We start from the raw sequence: 22,178 nt of genomic DNA, 5'->3' as shown, positions 1-22,178 counted from the left end.
CAACCCATGCAGGCCAGAGTGGTACACATTAGTGTGGTCACTTTCTTAGACGTGAAATACAGTCCTAGCATTCCATGCTTAGCCTTCACTCTTTAAAATATAAATACTCTCTGGCTCGTCTACACAAACTGTATCTTTCATTGCTAATCAGGGAATCACAACCATTTTTTCTTGTGCCTTCAAACCATTCCCATGGCCTACACACATCCATCATCAGAACCTCTCCTTACATACAGTGATCCTCTACCAGGGACCTGCCTGTCCCTGGGGAAAGGTTTCAGAACCCCAGGGAGGCAGGATGAGGTACACAGACTTTGAAAATGCTCCCTTTGGAGCATAGGCCAGATCTGATGCTAACACTTTTCTAAAAGATGATGGTACCCAGGAGAAAAATGGTAAATTGGAAAAAATGTCTAAATTGGCTTTTTCCCAAAGGTACAACTTTTTGAAAAAACAGAGAAACCAAAGTCCTTGGATTTTGCTGGCTGTTGTGTGATTGAAAAAGCAAGGGATATAGTGTCAGGAAACTCTAAAGGAGAGAAGAGAAGAGAGAAGAAGAGAGAGGAAATGTGAGAGTGAGGAGAGAGTAAGAATCAGTGTGTGTGTATTTAGCGGAGGGATGCTCTTGCTCTCTGATTCTTCTCCTTTGGCCAAGAGGTGTGGTGAGCAAAGAACACCTGCCTGACTTGTATTTGTTCCTTGGGCCCAAAGAGAAAGACTCCCTCCTGTCTGGCTCCTTAGAGCTACAGGTGCCAAATGGAATGTTGACCCAGAGAATCACTGAATGGAGGAGGACAAAAATTCAATCAGGCCAAGGAAATCAGAGAACGGAGGAGAGAAGAAAGCAGGAAATGACACGCTCAACAACAATCATCCCTGGTCTTGGATGATTACATCCAGCAGGAGCTTTTCCCCAGGTGTCTTCTGTACCCTCTCAACATGGTGGTGAAAAGTAGAAACAGCTGAGGACTCAAGGATGGGGCAGAAGGAGCCTGAATTATCAATACATGACGCTCAATGTCACCCAATTGTTTGCTTTGCAGTGTTGTCGGGATTTTGTAATCAAACTTCCTTGTGTATTTGAGAGTGAGCTTCCTAAATTACAAATTCTCCAACTGTCCCCCAAAATAAGTCCCATTTGCTAAGTTTTATAACATTTATAACATTTTCATTACTCTTCTGGGGTCTTTAATTTCAACATTTATGGAGAAGATGCTGTTGTTAGAGCCCTGGGTTAACAACCAGCGACCTGATTTCTAGCCTGAGTGTCTGGAGTTGCTGGGACACAGGCTCTGCCCTGGCACTAATTTGCTGTATTATCTGCAGTCAGCCACTTAACCCCTTCCTACTTCAGTTTCTCATCTATAAAACAGGAACGCCAACACTGCTACTGCTACTACTACTACTAACAAAAACAACAAATAACAATAACCATAACATATATTGTATTATTAATAACACCAGTGACACAATAATAACTCTCTTGCCTGCAAACAGCAGGTAAGAAATCCTGGAACTGAATTCGAAAATTTTCTAGTAAATATAAAGGAAAAGGTCAATGCCCAAGGCTTTCTTTCCTAAAAATACTGACCCAAAGCCCAGCAAAGAACCCCTCAGGAATTTCCACCCATGGAAAGGTGATGAGTGGGATATCTACTGTTGCCTTATTTTAAAGACTCGATTTGCCTCTATATGGTGATGTTGGCTCTTGGAATTTAACCACCCCGTGCATCCCTTAGGCCTTCTTGTTAGTGTTTTTAAAACTATTAAAGATGCTCTGAGATCTGTCAACATTCAAGTATTTCTCTGTTCCTTTCCTCTAATCTTTTTCCCTAGCTTAGTGGTTTAATATAATTTTTACTAAAAATAAAATTAATACTTTTATTCATAATTTAAACAACTTAGCCATATTATCATTATTCATTCCATTGTTAAATGGTTCTTTTAATTTCTTACGCATTCCATTATTTCTTTAAACCCAAAACTTTTCAGTTTTAGTTCTTTTTTATTTTTGTTTCTTTATATTGCCTTATCTCCTTAATTTTAATCTATAAATTTTTCCCCAAATATGGGATTATCTTTTTTTGCATTGTTTTTATTTACCTGGCCCTTTAAAGAAACGGCAAGTTGTGTGACTGAGATAAAGGGACAACCATGAAGACAAGACAAGCCCTAGGTCAAGAGAGGCTGGATGTCTTCTTTTTTCTAGTTAAACCAACAGTGATATTTTTAAACCCCTTATTACCATTCCTTCCAGAGTTCATCTTCTGACTTTAAAACTTGCAAGCTAAGTAAACTAGTGGACCCAGAGGTTAAGTCTCCAGGATAACAAATCTTCCCCCAGTGGCAAAGCAGCTGACCAGACGGAATGGTACTGTCTTCTTGTATTATGTTTATAGGGGAATCCTTGGAAAAATCTCTGTCCAGGGACTAAATCTCCAAGCTCCAGACATGCAATGATTTTCCCTTCCTAAGGAACACAGATTGTAGCCATTTTTTCAACTGAAGTCACTGTGTCCATTCCAGTAAAATATTTGCACGGAGGGAAAATAAATAACATGGGAAAATCTCCAGCTTAAACATAAGTCTCTCTAATCTATTAAGAAAGGACTTGGCCCTTTTGTCTGAGGTCAAATGAGATGTTGCCTGAGAGTAGGACTTGAAGGAGACATTTTATTTTTAATAGATCAAGGAGGTAGGAGTGGGGAGGACTGAGATACAGTCACCCTTTTTGCTTGATGAATGGTGGCCCCAAATGTCCCTGGTGGGACTTGGTGACAGACTGAAAGCACCACCCTATCCTCATCCACCCTTACTTACATGCCAAGCAGACAGGGAGGTTCCCATCATCAGACAGCAGGGCTTGAGTACACTAATGGGGTGTCTAAATATTACATAGGCAATTCCTACAACCAAGAAGAGAAGACTTATGTAAACCCTTTGATGGTTTTTTTCACTGTGAGTCTGATAATTTTTTTTTCTACTGTGATTAAAACATTCTAAATATTATCTAGCTAAGAGAAGGAAAATCCTTAATTTTAAAAATCCTAAATCAATTTTCATCTCTTTTGAAAGTATATATGACCTCATCACTATAAACTCTGCATATGAACCCCAACACACTGATGGAGTAAAGGATGCAGGAGGGCAGGAGCTCCCATCGAGGCAGGAACACTCAATGTTATAATTTAGGTTTAATCTTAAAAACAACCAAAAGATCATGAACCTTCCAATAATACCCATTAAAGTGAGCTACACTGAGTCTACATTCAAGCTAATATATTATTTTATATCATCCTGACTCCAGCATAATTTTAAAAAAATGATTAACTTCTTTTAGTGTATATATCTCCTCAACCACCTTTCTTTATCCTAAGAGATAAGAAAATTTTGACAAGACCTGAGATTATCCTCAAGAAGACTTTTAGAACTGAGGGAAAAAAAAAACATTTAAAGGATTCAAAGCCCTCATTTAATAATCCAAGCCTGTCTAGAACTCTAGGAGTGAAAAGAATGGGGAACCCCAATTATTTATGATTAGACACCTCAACTTCCCATAGAAAGAGTTCTCTCTGTCACTGGGGAACGGGCCCTTCCCTGTAATCCCTCACTCACCTACTGCTGTGGATTGAATTGTGTCCCCCCAAAAGGTATGCTGGAGTCCTAATATTCAGTGGCTCTGAATGTGTTATTTGGAAATAAGGTTTTCGCAGATTTAATCAAGTTAAACTGCAGTCGTTAATGTAGACCCTAATCTAATGAAGCAGGTGTCCTTACAAGTAGAGAAGAGACAGAGATGGACACATCAGGAGAAGGCCGTGTAGGACAGAGGCAGGTTGGAGTGATGAGCTGCAAACCAAGAAACACCAAGGTCTGATGCCACCACCAGATGCCAAGAGGAGGCGAGGAAGGATTCTACCCAGAGTCTCAGAGAGATCATGGCCCTGCTAATACCTTGATCTTGGACTCCTAGCCTCCAGAACCGTGAAAGACTACATCTCTGCTGTTTTAAGCTACACAGTTTGTGGTACTTCGCTACAGTAGCCTTAGAAACCTAATACGCCTGCCTAAGAGAAAATAAAATAAGTGGAAGGGCAGCTCTGAGTTCTTAATAATTGAGTTGATTATACATATAGATATACATAGGCTTTTACAAATATAATATTTTCACCCACTAAAGCTGCCATTCACTGTGCCCTGGTGTCCAAGCATCCACAGAACCTGCTCATCTTTCTGCCAAAAAAGTCTAATGCTCACGATATGACAGGATGCTAAAGAGTATACATTGACTGTTCCACTTAGTCTCCATAGTGACACCCTAAGGTATACATTATTTTCCCAATTTTGCAGATTAAAAAAAATGAGAGTTGGAAAGGTTAAACGAGTAACTTGCCCCAGGTCACAAAGCTAGTAAGTAAGAAACTATGATTTAAACCAGGTCTGTTTGACATTCATTTCCAGGCTCTTAGCCATAATGCTCATTGATTTTACTTCTCACTTTGTCCAACAATATTTAACCTCTTCAAGTGTTCTTTTTTGTTCATGGCATAGAACACTGTCTCTTAAGAAATACTTAAGAAATACTAGCATAGAACTTAAGAAATACTAGCATAGAACTTAAGAAATACTAGCATAGAACTTAAGAAATACTAGCATAGAACTTCACATATTTTCTCTGTCTGTTTCTGTCTCTTTCTCCCCCACTTTTTCTCTAACATTCTACATAACTTCATAACCCCATCCCTTTCTCAGGCTAAATACCACTCACCCTTCCTTCAGGTGTCCATTTAAATGTCATTTATTCAGTGACCTTTCCTTGATGTCACAGTCTAGTTGGGGCCTGTAATAATATAACCTCATAGCACTCTTCATTTCTCCTTCATGGCACTTACAATCAAAATGAAATAATTATTTGGGTAGCAGGATAGACCAGCTAACTGATCTAAGGACCTGTTAGCCTGACTTATAATGGAAGTTTAGGGTACTGACTGTTACATTAGTCCCACTGCCATAAGATTAGGAGAATACATAGCCTAGGTTGCATTAGCCTGGGGAAGTGACCAATAAGGAATGCGTGCTGTCCGTACTGGCCCCTGCCATCATATCAAACATTTATAAAAATTAGATGGCTCAGTTGAAGGGTCTTGGTCATGTTCAGACTAGACAGTGCACACAATTGCTCCTGTCTTGGTGTAGAAGGCTTTGCTTGGAAGGAGGGAAATGATTCCAGAAGATCTGACATGACCCTCTCCCACTCAGATTCTCACCTACAACTAGGGTATCTGAAAGCTAATGTCTCTGCAATTGGAGATCATTGTCATTCTCTCTGCTGTGTGTCTGCCTACGCTGATTTCCTCCTGAATTTGGCAGACAGTAAATCTTGTTTAATTCCCCAGGTGATGTTTTCTCTGTAAAATGAATTACTGCATTTCCTAAGACCTAGTAAGCATAGGCTATTTCTCTCAGTAATTGAGATTCCTCTCAGACTGAAGAAGGATGAAACATTAAATATAGGTCCAAATCTTCTAACTTTTCCAGGGGACTCTAAAAAGTTTTGACTGTAACAAACATGGATGATAGAAAACAAATTCATTCTCTAAAGATAAGACCTACATTTATAAAATAATGCTGACAGAGGACAATGTAGGCTGATCCTGTTAATCCAAGTCAATAACAAGGAAAATCTCTCATTTCACTCCCACAACTTCAATTAGTTATATGCCTTAGTTCATACATCTCTCCTGAATAGGAGCATAGATGTTGTTCAGGTGTCAGTCCTTGAATTAACATTCTCTTTGCTCTAAATGTTATATGCGCCAAACATTTGATATAATTTTTCCCCAGAGATCTAAATGCTAGTATTGGCAAAGATACTGCCAAAGATCCATCTCACAAATCTCAGGCTGTGGCCCACAGGCTGCATCTAATCTACAGATATATTTAATTTGGGCTGTAATGTCTGTTTAGAGATGTTTAAATTGGTCAGGATTTGGTGCATAATGAGCAATCCTAAATCTCAAAGACTTTACAACCACAGACATTTATTTCTTACTCACAGGTCATAAATGCAGGGGCACAAGAGGGGTGGGAGATAGAAGGTGCTTCTTAAAGCCACAGCTCACATTTTCCCACATTTCACTGGGCAATCCAAATCACATGACCAAATCCAAAACCAATGAGGTGAGTGATGTATACTCTTCTGTTGGGAGGCCCTAGAGTTACATGGCAAAGGGTGTGGACATGTAATTCTACTATCAAAAAGGAATGAAAGGGCTTCCCCGGTGGCGCAGTGGTTGAGAGTCCGCCTGCCGATGCAGAGGACGCGGGTTCGTGCCCCGGTCCGGGAAGATCCCGCATGCCGCGGAGCGGCTGGGCCCGTGAGCCATGGCCGCTGAGCCTGCGCGTCCGGAGCCTGTGCTCCGCAACGGGAGAGGCCACAACGGTGAGGCCCGCGTACCTCAAAAAAAAAAAAAGGAATGAAGAGTTGGGGACAAAGACCCAAACTAACACAGTTGTTAACATTCAAAAATTGGGATGGTGTTCAATCTGAATTTTCAGCTTTTCTCGAAAAAACAGATGATTTAGTAATATGAGCCCAGAGCTCAAAATGTCATCTTTCCTACTTTCCAAAAGGGACCTATAGAAATAGACTCTCCAAAGAAGACCAATCAGCTCTTGTTTCTTTGAACCAAGGACTACGGCTCAATAATCATCCACACAAGCAGTGACTCTTAGTCTAAGGGAAAGCCCGCTGTGTCTGGCTTCAAATGTCTGGGTTCAAGTCCCGGCTCGCCACTTACTACCTGCATAACCTTGGTCAAGTCACTTCATCTCTCTGAACTTCCATGTCTTCATCTCATAGGGTTTTAGTGAAGACTAATTGAGATAATATACATAAAAGTTGTTCTATGAATTGAAACAGGCTACACAGATGTTGGTTGTCGTTATTAGCAGGACTTGCCAGGGGAAACTCAAATTACTATTTAAGGAAATGACCAATTTGCATAGCCACCTGGATTTTTACTGTCAACAACTTTGACTGGGATTCAGATGATTTAACAGCAGGGTTGTTTCATTCACTGAAATCCAGCTGGTGTAGCAGTTTGGGATGTGCATTAAAGATGCTTGGAAATACCTGCTGGTCTTTCAGCTATTGTGCTATAAAACCAGGTAGGGGAATCCTTTTATCATTTCCACAGCTGAATATGCTTTAAACCCCCTAACAGAGCCAAAATTGTCAGACCAAATTCCACTTGTGATGAAATCCAACCAGGTTAACATGCTCTTTCCTTGTTAGCCACCTAGGCTTTTCTGGATGAAATCCTGCAGCCCTAAAACAGGCAAAACTCGACTTAACTTCAAGGAAAGTTTTGGATTTCAATGGACCTTTGAAGTCCCTTCAAAAGATAAGGGCTTCAGTGAGAGGTTTGCCTATACAGAGGACCACAGAGGCAGGCCATTTGTAGAAATTCAGTTCACCTGGGAGCAGAAGTTGTCTGGTGAAAATTGGTTCAGAAAGGAGGGGCTAACTGAAGCCTGTGAGTTCAAACTCAGTAGAATGAAAATGAGTCTATTTTAGATAATTAGATGTTGTTTTGTACTTTTCCTCATGAGTTTATTAAAGCAAGCTTTTTTTAATGGCCATGAAGGTTAATCAAATTAATAACTGTGGTTAAATTAAAGCCAACATATACTATGCAAACTTTAGGAAATGCCAAACACATGATGCATTTTCAACAGATATTTAATTATTTAAGTAATAAACATGCATTTTAATATAGAGATTTCCACAAAGGCTATGAATTGAGACTTTGACTCGTGAATAAAGACCTTCAATTTATAGTAAGTGCATTCTTCAACACCAGAAAAGTTAAAGTGGCAATTCTTCAAATAGTTTTTATCACACAATATTTTCCATATCAAGCTAATAATAATTGCATATTGAGGATCTTTATCTCAAAACATTTCTATCAGAGCACATTATGCTGTAAGCAAATCATTTTTCCTGTGAAAGTGATTGTTTTCTAAGCTGCAAGAAGTGTCAAATGGTGCAACAGAAAGTTAATTATAGCAAATGTATTTAACCAGAGCTCACTGCAGAAAATATTCCACCAAATAGCTGTAATATATTTCTGTACATACAGTTGACATTCCACAGGAAGAGTTTTCTTTCTGGAAAATGTGATTCTTGAATATATATATATATATATATATATATATATATATATGAATTCCTGGCGTCCTTTCAATTGGAAGAGAGTAACTCTATCAGGTATGAACCAAAGGATGCTCTCTCTAGCTAAGAAAGTTGTTATTATACTAACTCATATCTGCTAGAGATTTTTAGAATGTTTTTCAGCAATAAGTTGTAATAAAATCCAGCAATGGTCAAAACAGGAATTCTCAAACACAATACTTTTTTCCAGACAAAAAACAGCACATTGTATTCTATGTTGAATTCTAGCTCTTCTTAGGAATCTAAGGATTTTATTTAGTCCACAGATTAAGATCTTAGAGTAAATATAATAAAAATACTTTAAAGGTTATGTATCAACAAGGTGTCAGTGTGCATAAGGATGAAGTATTCTAGTCATAATTAAATTTTGAATCTAATTATAATTTGAGGCGTTCTTTTAATTATATTGCAACATTTTCTTTTCCTAGGAAGATGAGTGGTATAGAATCTTTTATCTGTAATTTTCTTTTAATTAAAAATGTAAATAAATCAAACCTCCTTTTTAAAAATATTTACTTTGCACATAAAAAAGAGGATTTGTAAAGTTGGGTTTTATCTAGTTAATCATATTTACTTTCAGCCATAAACATATGATGTATGAATATACAGGAGTAGAGGTCTAAATTTTCCTAAATATTATGAAGCAGGAAAAAAAAGTGCTGCCAGTAATTCTTTCTTGCCAGTGAGAATTCTTCCATCACTTCTGGCAAAATCCTACTAATCCTTCAAAGCCAAGTTCAAATGTCACCTCCTTTGTGTGAAGCCTTCCCTAACTCCCAAAGCCAAATTCAGGGCTAGACAACTGAGCCACAGCCAGAGTTAAATCCATAAGGGGCAGTGAAATATCCCTGGGATTTTACTAAATCCCCGGGGAAAAGAGTCTTTACCAGAGTTCCCACAGAAAGAGAACTGCAAGGAGTTAGAAAGAAACTTGAGCCCCTTGGGGCAGGAGGTAACATAGCCCCTCCCCCAAGTGGCACATATGAGTATCAGGGAATACTGAATTGCCTCCTAATGGTCCATCTCCTTGGCAAGCTTAGGTTCACCTTTGTAGGATGTGCAAGTTTAAAGCCAAAATGGGATTCTTGGAAAAAGAGAGGACAGATTGGAACAGGCTAGAGTGTTTCTCCTCTGCCCTAACCCCAGACAGTGATAGACCTCTTATCTAAATTAATGTTAAATATTTATAAACACCAACTGGTCCCATTTTCTTATACTACTCTGACATCAAACCATAGAATATAAACTAGGAAAGGAAGGATGTGAGGACATGATGGGGGTAAAGCACAGTGAATAACAGATGATAATATCAATGACTGGCAGAAACTATGGGGTGGGAGGAATTTTAGACTGGAGAATGAGCTGGAAAGCGAGGGAGTGATCAGAGAGTGGGAACTTGAATTTGAGGTAACAGAGAGGTTGTGATTATTTGTAATAATGAAGGTTTGGCTATGACAAGGGAGCCAATGGCTGCAGCAGAGTGAAGAAAAAAGTCTCTGGAGCATAGGAGGCCAAGAGAAGCAAGGGGCGTGGAAGGGTTGTCCCCAAGAAGAATGAAATCACCAAGAATTATGACAATGTTGGAATCAGTGACAGTGAGCCAGGAACTCAAATGCTCACAGAATTAGGGGGAGTGGCCCAGGGTGCCTTAGATTTCAACAGAAGGTACGTAGTAATAGTTTGATGGTTTGATGACTTCGGATGCAAAGCTAGGGTTTATAATCAGGAAGACGGTAGAAGGGCTAGAAGTAGCACAAGAAAGGCATCTAGCCTGTCTCCACACAACAATGAGAGAGAGAAAACATATCAATCGGAAGGAGAAGCAGTGACTTTAGGGGAAAACCAGGTTTTTCAGCTGGTGAAATGAAGTGATGGGGATTCAGAAGTAAAGAGAATGAATGAGAGGATGAGGATATACAGGATTTTTGCTGATGGCTGATCATGAGTTCCAAGAGTCAGAGAGAAGGTGGTGGTGGTATTGGAGAGAGATGGGTAATGGGGAGATCATGAAAGGAGAAGCACAGAACTCTATGGGCAGTAAAGTGTGGGGCTGTCCTACTGGGCTTCTTGGGGGACTGAAATAAATAGGCTTAAAGGATGAAATGCATTCATCCTGATGTTCTCAAGACTGACAGTGGTGATGATGCTGTGAGTGCTGTGCAAGAAGGGGAGATATGGGCCTGCCAGGATCAGTAGAGTCTAGGGCTTTTCTTCACCCCTGCCAGTTTGGACACCATGACAAGGTGCTCTCAGCAAGAGCGCTGGGATCTCTGTGGCATCTTCCTGACAACTGGAGCAGTCAGAGCTTCTGGGATTCTTCTTAATGTTTATTAAAAAAAGGCACCTGGATAATGGGAAAGGAGCCTCTTACCCTGAGTGTTTAGGGCTCTTAACTCCTGCTATGCTATGACTTTTTGTTTCTCTCTTAAAAATGGGGAGCCATTAAATATTTTTGAGAATAAGAATGATAAAATTCAAGTTGTGTTTTAGGAAAATCCAGTAGCTTTTAATGGTCTCAGAGAACCAATGGGCAATGATGATGGGTATCCTCTAAGATTTCTCACTAGAAGGAAGATCTTCTGATCGTTGACAGCCTAGATGCTGCCCTGCCTTTTCAAAGGTCTGTCAATGATCAGAAAACATTCCTTCCAGTGCAAAACCTTAGAGGCTCTGGATTTTACTTTATTGAGCAGCCACTGTTTCTTGATAGGAAGCCAAATTAAAAACTACTGGATTCACTGATCTCTCTGCAAGAACATCCTTCCCCAGAAACATTCTTTCACCCTATTCAAGTCATTGATCATCAGTTACCTTCTCAGCAGGCCTTTCTGGACCAACCCCATTTGAAAGTGCGCCCCCCACTCCCTTCCCCACTTTATATTCCTCCATAACATACTTTATAGCTCTTTCATTTATTGGCACCAGTCCCACCACCCCCATCTCCAAACTAGAAGATAAACTTCATGAGGACAGGGTTGTTTCTTTCTTCTGCCCCTTGTTACATTCCCAGAGTACAATAAGTACTCAATAAATATTTGTTAAATAAATCTGGCTCCATCTCTACTTTTCTTCCCTACATCTCTCATGTTCCTCCCCACATCAAACGATTCTACCACAGCAGACTAGTCAATGCCTCCTTATTTGCTCTGCCGGTCCATGTTTTCATGCTTTTCCTCAAGGAATTTCCTCCACCTGCAATACCCCTTTTCCACATTCTCCATTTATGGAATTTCTATTCATCTTTCAAAACCCAGTATAAATATTTACAGTATAAATATTAATATTAATGAAAATAATTAATACTTCCTTAATTTCAGTTATATTTGAAGTCAGTATCCTAATGTCAGTATTAAAATTAGTATTCTGGTATCACCAATCACAATGTATTTTTTATTCCTCATTGTTCCCACAATACTTGATTTATATGTCTATTTATTATATTTTTATTCTGTTGATTATTACAGCTAGTTGTTCATGGGCCCACTTCTCCAACTAGAATTTATAATCCCCTTGAAATCAAGGATTAATCCCTAATCATGGTTATATTTTCATATGGTTTACCATAATACCTGGCATGTACTAACACAATAAATACTGGATTAGAATGGATTGAATTACTTTTTTTACTTCATTTTGCCCAGAAGCTAGAAAAATGCAACAAAATGGGTTCTCTCCTACAGCCTCCATCCAGAAAGGATGCAGCCCTGTCAACACCTTGATTTGGGACTTCTGACTTCCATAAATGTAAGAAAATAAATTTGTGTTGTTTTAGGCTACTACATGTGTGATAATCTGTCATAGCATCAATGGAAAACTTCCCTTGGTAATTTTTTGTGTTTATATCACTTTCTATTTCTAAGTGTGCCTTTAAGCACCACAGGGCTGAGATAAGTTCTCCTTCTTATGTTTGTTCTTTCTCAGTTAGGGGTACACTCACTTTCAGAAAAGTGGGAGAGTTGAGGGGACGGAGAGGGAGTTTCCCTAAGCAGTAAAAAAAAGAAAAACCACCCTTGAAGCTTTCACAGTTAAACAAAACCACTTTCCAAAATCAATGACAAGCCTACAAGAGGAAAATAAATGGAACAGATGTGTCTGTACTATGGTAGAAAAGAGGTCCAGATCCCCCAGTTCCCCTGTCTGCTTTTCCTAGTTACCACTTCAGGCTGGGACGCCAACCCATTTGTCTGCTTACTCTGTCCCTGAAAAAGGGGCTCTTGATATGGTGGTGTAGAAACTGAGGTCTGGCCAGGAAGCATATACTGGGGTGTGCACATGACTGTACTATCTGTGCTGCCCATGGGCATGAGATGACAAAGTTCTTGATAGGAATCCAATTCACATGATGTGGTCTACCTAGGTTTACAAGGAGCATGCAGGTATGAGTCACTGAACTTGGGACAGTGGTGGAGGGGAGGGATTTGAGAAGGCTATTGGAGGGAAAACCTGAAGTAATTCTTATGCTGATACAGTTTCATAAGACTTCAGTGGTATTACATGCAGGCAAACTCTAAGGGCTTAAGGGCAGAGCTTAGAAGTGGCCAGGGCTACCTCTGAATGGTAGGCTTTGCCCAGCATGAATGCACTGCTATGCATTTTTAGCACAGGCTGCGGGGCATCCCTGAGCTATCTGTTCAGGCAACCTCCAAACTGCAGCTCCTCCCACTTATGCTGTCTTGGAAACATCCTGCCCGGAAACCACTGTTCCTGCAGCCATGATGTACCTCCAACATCTAGGAGTGTCCTCTGGCTACTGTCATCCACCAGGCTCTCTTCTTTATCTCCTTGGAAATGGTCAATCCTCCTTATATAGTTTCTGCCTCTTCTTGGTTTCTCCATGAGTGTGGAGCTCATTTCAATATCTGACACTCCCAGTGGAGCCCAGAACGCTAACCCAGTTCAGTTCTAACAATGACAACTTACTATGTGCCAGACACCACATTAGGCATGAGGAAATCAAAGACAAAAGTATGCTCTTTGCTGTTAAGGAACTGACAATTGAATGACATTTCAGCTCTTTCTGGCTCATGCATCCCCTTTCCCACAACTCAGAGGGCAGGGCAACTACAGCTCCTCTCCCCACACCCCTGCATATACACAGTTCACCCTCCCTTGCTTCAGCCTTCCTGAATGGTGCTCATGACTCAATCCATTCCATTAACCTCTGCGGGGTCTAGAAGGCCTCATTGTGTGAACATCCTTTTTTTTTTTTTAATAGAAGTTTCTCTACTGGGGGAGGCAGGCAGTGTGAATCTTATTTTCCACTTTGCTGTAGTCAGATTTCATTTTTACCCAAGACTTCTGGGTCCAGTGGAGAAAACAGTCACGAGTTCCTTTTTCCAGGAATGCCATACAATTCCCAGGGACAGCAACACAAGAGGTCATCACAAAGTCCCTGGCATTTATTTTTTCAAATTTTGAGTCAAAATATGTATACTACCATTGTCTCTCATCCCAGAAATCAGCATTCCTAAATATTTTTCAGTGACAAAGCTCAGAGCTTACAAGTATATTAAAAGCAAAAACAAGCCTCCCACCAAAGGGGAAAAAAAGCAATTTCTCACCAAACAGGGACACGCTTAGAAAAAAAAGCACTTATATTTTTACCAGAATTGTCAGAGAATAGATTCAAAACCTTTCCAAGAGAGATGGAGGGTTGCTTTATGCCCTGTTTTGGTTTGACATATGCACAAACAAGTACACCTGTGCCTAAGGGTTTTTCTAGACTTCATCTTTTAAAACCCCTGAAGTATTCTTCCTTCAGTTGGCACATTATTTTTGCACATGAAGTGTTTTGGATCAGAAAGGCTGTGATGGAAGCGCTCAGTGGTTGTGTTCTTTTTCTAACTTGGCTCGCTTTAGCTGCCGTTCCTCTCAATTCTCATGAAAACACACATGATTCCGTGATCCTGCCCCCTCTCAGTGGATAGCACCATCCTGCAGGCCTCTCACAGAGACGCCCAGGACTTTCCTACATGAATTGTCTCCCAGCCAGTGGCTGCCTTTCCTACAGCAGCCCAAGCCAGACTTTGTTACAGCCTGTGAATATTTTCCACTCCAACGTGTGATGCCAAAATCATTCCACAAGGCCCGCTCCAAGTTTTCCTGTCAAGATAAGCTTCCAGCCTGATGTATAGTAGATTAGCATAGAGCATTAAGACCACACTCACAATCTTATCAAACTGGCAGCCCAGCTTCCTAAGTTGAACAATAGAATGGATAGATCCTTTAAGACTGAAAGGTAAAATAGATTTTCAGAAAGGATATCAATTTCCACAAGACTGATTTAGTTAAGGATTTACAGAAATTAGTTAAAACTAGTTTTTAAAAGTGATTATTATTTTATAAGCACAAAAATACAGTAATTTTTATTACATAAATTTATCAAGCAGCAGCAACATTTACAAATTTGCCCTTTGTCCCTTAGATCTTATTTATTTCTAGTGCTTTTTCAGAAGCATTTAGAAAATAGATGTCTGTGTGCCATGGTCCTTTTGTCAGTTTACATTTTTTAGTAATAACCAAAGAGAAAAGTCATGCTGGGTTAGAGCAACCTAGAACAGTACGCTGGCTTTGGCAACAGTGAGAAGGGACCGTTCTGGTAAGGGATAAATATCTTCTGTAAAGGCAAACTGTAGATTAACAAATGTTTATTTTCTACCTGTAAACAGATGGTTCATTTTTGAATCACCAGTGTCTATAAGGAGTATATTTATTTATTGAATGAATGAGAGAATGAATAAATGAATGAACACCCCTGTTTCTCTAAGGCTGTTAATTTATCTGCTCATCCTTGAGCATATTGATTCTTGAAGACATTCCAGGTCCTTGGATCACAAGTTCTCTATGTTGACTACTCTTAGGAAACCACTTTAGATTTATGTTTGAAAACCTGCAGAGTTTTCTTTCTGCTTACGTTATATTGTTCTGTGGTTAAAAAAAAAATCAATAGGCTTTCCTATTTATTTAGGCTTTCCAAAGACAGTCCTGGCAGAATTAGAGATATTAGAATCTACAAGTTCTACGAAAGGAAGCTTTTGAGTTGTTGAGAAAACTAGGAATGCCTCTTCTGGACTCTTGTGTCACCTCTGTCAGGAAGCTTCTTTAACCTCTAGCTCTCTTCCCCCCATACTTCCACTCCTGCCTTAAACGTCCCTTCCTGAGGCTCCCTGAACTCCTGTGCACAGCCTCACTGTATTTCAGCTGACTCCCTTCCTGGTCTGTGGGCTCAGTGTAGACAACGACAGGGAATTCTTCTTGGTACCTTCAGTTCCTGGCATAGAAACTGGCACTTAGTGAATGCTCGATCAGGGTTTAAACAAATAAATAAAGGAGTGAACCATGGTATTAAATTTAACTGAAAGAATAGTGTATCTAGAGGCTGGAAAGCATTTGGAATCCTTTAATAGTGGGAAGGTTACTTTCTTCTATTTGGAGAGAAGATCAAAGAGTTACAGCATAAGAAGAGGCCTCCATATGGTTTTTATTGTCATCTTTCTTTTTTCTCCTACTGATTAAAAATAAAAAAAGAGAGAGTCCAAACTAATCTGGGAGACTGGCAGAACTGTGAAAAGGCTGTGAAACCCTATTTTTAGGACCTTCTGGCAATCCTTGTCAACCCAGGCAAAGCTGGCCCAGCGTTCGGGGCCCTCGGTTCCTAAACGCATCAATGGACACCTTGCCTCTTGAAGGCCATGTTTCAGAGGCTCCTCCTCAGAGGCTTCTCTGTCAACCCCGCTCTCCCTTCCTGCTAGTTCCACCTGCCTGGCTCTCAGCAGAGTGCACTGATGCCTTCTTGCTCTGTGGACTTTCCAACGAAAGTTAGTATTACCACTCTGCTGCCTCTTACGCTGGATTCTGCCTAAGTTGCTGCCAATCTCCTATCCCTGTTACTGAATGCAAGTCTGTGTGCCCGATGCACAGTGAGGCAAAACAAACTGAAACATTGGAGTTTAGAGCAGAGAAAGGTTTATTGCAGGGCCATGCAAGGAGATGGGTGGCTTGTGCCCAAAAAACCACGAACTCCCCAAAGGGTTTCAGCAAAGCATTTTTAAAGGCAAGATGAGGGGGAGGTGTGGTTAGTTGCTGCAAACTTCTTGGTGTAGGAATCCTTTGTTCTTGCAGCTGTCCACATAGGTCAGGTCACAGTGTTCCTGTAAACTTCCAGTAAAACAAATGCTATTCTCTGTTCTGCAACTTTTAATCTCTATATGGTTGCACTCTTAAAGGTCAGAGCCCTGAGAACAGGCCATCCTGTATATTTCAGGCTATAGGCAACATTCTTTTACAAAAGGTGCAGAGCCCGCATGACTAAGCACAGGCAACAGAGCACAAAGGCTTAAGTAAAAGGAACAGATCTAACGTGTAGTTAGATTTGTTCTTCCCTATTATATCCTGAGCCATCTTATTTTGTCTGGCTACCTAGTCCTTTTACTTTGTATCCCTTGTGCAGATTTTGACACATATCCTGATCTTGAATGGAATCCATCTCTTCCTTGTCCACAGGTTTTTTTCTACCTGAAGAATCTGGCAGATGTATCTCTTCAAAGCAGAGTAAGTCATCTGACAAAGCTCTCTGCGTGGGACAGGCACTGAAGACCATAAAGGCAACAAGTGCAGAATCTAGGGAGACAACCAGGGCAATGGGAAATCCTGAAAACAGGCAGGAAGACTATGCTATAGGGAATTAAAAGCTGAAACAAAGAATTAGTGTCACAGAGGCCAGGAAGCCAAATAGAGACCATGAGAAATAGCTACAGGGTTACAGCAACAAGCCCTTGCTTCTGCATGAATTCTTTGCCTCTGTCAAATAAATCTGTAGTTATGTCCTATTAGTGAGAAGGAAAGCCCAGGAGGAGGACTGTTTGTGGTTCTGAATCAAGACTCTCCACACTTGTGTTCCCGTGCTCTAACCTCTCTGCCTTGATTTCCTCTTCTGTAAAATGGAACTAATAATAGTACCTATACTAGGAAGTTTTTCTGGGCATTAAATGAGATAATGTAAGTAAAGTAATGGCACAGCCATGCTCAGCAGAAGGCTCTCAATAAGTACTAGTTGTCATTATTATCACAGTGAAGACAGTAGTATTTAGTGTGACTAGCATGGGTCATGCTAAAAGAAGTTAAGGTTTTAGGATCCCCCCAAAGAAACATTGAAAGAGTCAGAAGAATAGCATTTGCTGATAGGTAGCTCTGAAATGGAAAAATATTAAAAGTTTGGTTATTTTATTTAGAGTTGTTCTTACAGCTTTATTGGGGCGTAATTGGCATGCAATAAACTACATGTTTAAAGTATACAGTTTGATGAGTTTTGACATATGCATACACCCGTAGAGCCATTACCACAATCAAGATAATGAACATATCCACCACCCCGAAAAGTTTTCTCCTACTCTTTTATAATTGCTTCCTCCCACTCCTCCCCACCCCACCCCCTAACATCCTTAGGCAACCACTGATCTACCTTCTGTCACTATAGATTTATATTTTTCTAGAATTTATATAAATGGAATCACAGAGTATACTTTTTTCAAATTTTATTTTGGTCTGTCATCTTTGACTCCCTGTGATTATTTTGAAATTAATCTACATTGTTGTTTGTGTCAATAGCTCATTCCTTTTCATTGCTGAATAATATTCCATTATACAGCATGATTTGTTTATCCATTCCTCTGCTCGTGGACATTTGGGTTGTTTCCACAGTTTGGAGCTATTACAAATAAAGCAACAGTGAACATCCATGGACAAGTCTCTGTATGGACCTTGACTTTCATTTCTCTTGAGTAAATATCCAGGATGAAAATGGCCAGATCATATGATAAATGTAGGCTTAACATTTTAAGAAACTGCTGAATTATATTTTCCAAGATGGTTGCACTATTTACAAACTTAATAGTCAAAGGCTTATCTTTTGAATTATTTTTATAAAGGTATGAAACAGCTTTGGTTCTTGTCTCTATCTGGATCTAAGATTGCTAGCTAGGTCCATAGGCCCTAACTGCTGACCTCCCTTGGAAACAACCTAATTGTTTTGTTGCTTCGGCAGAATAAACTTTTTAAAATGCAAACCCATAAAATTAAACGAATCAAATGATAAAAAGCAAGCATCATAATGGCTATTGGGTAAGGCATTTATTTGTTTAACTTCAAACTGTCTCTTTCAAGTTTCAGTAGTGGAGGCCTGGCAAGAACAGTCCAGTATATGCTGCACAAATCAACCTTGTCCTATGGCCTTCCAGCCCATCCCCCCAGGTCCCTGCCACCCTCTCATGATATAGTGCCTAGTTGAGGACCCCATTCCATATTCATATTCTTGATGTTACTGGCAGCCTTCACCTCTGAGGGTGCCATATCCCTATGCCCAAAATCCTATTCACGTAACTGGGATGGGGAAGAATTGTCAAATAAGTCTGAGAACAAATTTAAACTACAAGCACACCATGTTGTTCAAAATAATTGGTCACCTCAATTCCAAAAGGTTAGAAATCTCTGTTCTAAGACTCTTGTTTCAAGATGAAAGGCCCCAAATCCAGTGATGTCAGCTGGATGTTCTAATAATGGGACCATCAATATTCCTGCATATTTGGCTTCCAGCTGTTAGTGTAAATCACACTCCTTTCCTTCTACATCCCCCTCCCACACCCAAATCCCAGCTCTCTCTCTCTCTTTCTGTCTCATGGTCATGGGAACTCTGGTTTCCTAACTAAAGGAGGAAAGAGGAGATTTTGGCATGGAGAAGGATCAGGAAAGTTGAAGAGGAAAATGGAAGGTAAAAGCTTATGAATTCGGTTTACGCATCTTTGGTTAGAGGAATGAAAGGCCAGAAGCTATTCAAGAGGGATTTGGTAGAATTTGGAGTATGTCAGCCTTCTTCAGGTCCAGGGCACAAATGTGTTGACTCACTGTGAGGCATGAAAACAATACCTGGGGTACCAGAGGATGGGACACTTGGGAAGTGTTCAGAGGCTGCTCCGTGGGCATGGCCATCGGCCTACATAGCAAGAAAGGGACTTTATCAAGTAACTTTGCAGGCAGTGGATATAGGTTGTGACAACAATAACAGTGATTAAAAAGCATAGCTAACGCTTACTGAGCTCTGCTGTGTCTTAGGTATCGTGCTAGATGTCTCACAAAAATTATTTCATTGTACCTGCAAGATAAATGCATGGTCCTGAGTTTCACAGATGAGGAAATAAAAGCATAAGAAGGTTAAGTAACTAGTGAGGCCACACAGCTGGCATGTCTTGGAGCCAGAATTAGGCACAGTCAGTCTGCTTCTAGAACCCCTGCTCCCAGGGAAGGGGGTTAGAGTGGGAGGGGATTAGGTGCATGTGGCACTGAAGCTGGCAGGCTGTTGTGTGCTGTGTGAGAACATGTGTGGGCCCCTTTGTAAATTCTCAGGAATAAGTAGGGGGTTCTCTTAAGAAAGAGGAGACTCCTCACTATAGTTACTGAGTCCAGGCTCATACTGCTTGCCGCACAACAGGCCAATAAATTGAGAGACGATGTATTGGGACAAGGAATAGCAACTTTACTTGAAAAGCTAGCAGACCAAGAAGGTGGTGGACTACTGTCCCAAAGAACCACCTTACCTGAGTTAGAATTCAGGCTTCTTTTATACTAAAGGGGGAGGAGGGGTGTGGCTGGTTTTTGCAAACCTCTTCGTGCCGGAATCCTTTGTTCTTGCAGCTGTCCAGTAGGTCTGGTCACAATGTTCCTATAAAACTCCACCAAGACAATTGCCATTTCCTGTTCTGCAACTTTTTATTATACCTTTAAGGTCAAGCCTGGGAGGTAGAGCCTTGAGAATGGGCTATCATGTATATTTCAGGCTCTAGGCAACATTCTTTTACAAAAGGTGCAGAGCCAGCATGCCTAAGCACAGGCAACAGAGCACAAAGGTTAGAGCTAAAAGAATATATGGAGTCAGGTTTGTTCTTCTCTGTTACACTATCACGCAGATGTGGGCTGTCCAGCACAGCTGCCTGGGTACCAGAAAAACCCGGCAAGTGTCAATTCCTGCAGAAAATCTTAACCATAGAACTGTGTCTATTAAGGGTTGCACTTTATGAAACCATGTTACAATTTTAAAGAGGTTGTTTGTAGTGGAAGTTTCAATATGGGCAATTATGAATGTTCCAGAAAACAGACATGCAAGTGTGATCATCTCAGGTCAACTAGCAGCAAGAAGGAGCACAGGCTGAAGCAGTTCCTGGAAAGGATGTTCAAGCACAGCTAACGGAGGAATGCAGCCACCTGAGCACGTCTGAACTGAAGCCAGGGTAGGAGTCACCAAAAGCTCCTCTCCTGACAGGGATCTCTTTAACCACGGAAGTCACCAGCTCCCAGAGAAATCTGAAGGTTTGGGTGGCTACAGGCAAAGAAGTCTGCCTGTGACCTGGGAGTTTTTCCAGCTTCAAGTCCTGACTTCAGGCTCAGGAGGAAGGAAGCAATTCAGCTCTGCCAAGACCCAGGAACAGAGCTCTGCTTCTATACCCCTGTGCCTGTCGTCCTGTTCCTGCTCGGCTGGAAAGCTCCCCTTTGGAAGCACAATCAAGCACCTCCTCCGAAAGGCCTTCCCAACACTCTCCTTGGTGCCCACTATCTCCCAGCCCATGGCTTTCTGAAGGGCCTGTCACAATGGAGCATATTCATTTGTTTTCAACTCTGTCTCTCCACACTAAGGTGGAAAGTTCTTTAGAGGCTGCAATCCTGTATTATTCACCTCTAGCTCAGCACAGGACACAATATATTTTTAGAATGAAGGAATGGCAATGAGGAGTTGGTACAAACTGCAACAAAGAAAGCCAAACTTGCTAGAAATCCTAAACTCTTTTCTGATTTTTCTGTATCTTCCCCTGGGCCAGTATTGCTCCTCCCTCACTAGGAAAACTGGTAATACTATGTGATAGAGGGACACTGTCCTTAGAACATCTCAGCAAGCCCCAGGCCTCAAAGGCACCCAACTGACAGCTCCCATGACGGATGAGATTGCTTGAAAAAGAGAGGCCAGCCAGAGCTGGCAATGCTGGGGCTGATGCAAAGAGAGCAGGGCAAATGGGAAATTTAGGGATGTCCAAACAGACTTAAAATTTGAGATATAAAGATAAGACTCTCGTAAAAATAAAAGTCGGTTCCACAGCTTTGTCACCACCGTTACCATTTTTTGATGTGTAGACATACCTTCAAGAACAACTTTCTCCATCTCCTTCTTCCAAACAGGGTGAAGGGAGGGCAAGAGAAGAATTGTTTCAGAACATATTTATCCTGGCATCTTTTGATTTATTCTCTCTGCCTTACCAGTGTCTCCTTTCATAGCACTAAGAGCCGTGTCTTCCGAACCATTCAATTTCTAGGTCCATTATTACATGGACTCCTGTGCAGCTTCCAGCTTTTAAGAATAATTAATAAAATGTAAAATACAATAAAAAAACTGATGTTTATTATATCTAAGTTTTTTTTTAAAAAGAGAGTATAGGCCTTCACATGGCTTAATTTTACCTAAAAAAATATTTTGTGTGGGAGTGGGGTTAATTTACCATATTGATTCCTCTGAGACATTCCTTGAGCTATAAATTGACATTAATTATTCATAGCCCAGAGAGGTCCTATATTAGGAGAAAATATTTCCATTAAGACTTAATTCACTAGCTCAACACTTTAAAAAGTTGATGCCTGGGTTACTCAGAGGTAGAAACATAGTCTAACCATGGCAGCCTGGGGATGAGTCTGAACTGCCTGCCATAACGCAGACTGCAATTGACTAGGGAGAGAGAAACAAACCAACAAAAGTCTCCCTCTTGCCTACACTATTTACAGAATCATTATCATCACCATCCAGATAAAAAGACTCTTGGCTGAGCCCCCAAGATCATCTTCCTCAATAAGAAAGGACTTTGTTCCTTCTCCTCAGACATCTTTTGTGCCCACCCTTCTTGTTTTTATT

Source organism: Delphinapterus leucas, chromosome 11 (genome assembly GCF_059928025.1).
Source record: "Delphinapterus leucas isolate spDelLeu-1000000601 "Yukka" chromosome 11, BTC_Dleu_Yukka2, whole genome shotgun sequence".
NCBI lineage: Eukaryota > Metazoa > Chordata > Mammalia > Artiodactyla > Monodontidae > Delphinapterus > Delphinapterus leucas.
The sequence above is the reverse complement of the archived record's forward strand: the minus strand, read 5'-3'. Positions refer to the sequence as shown.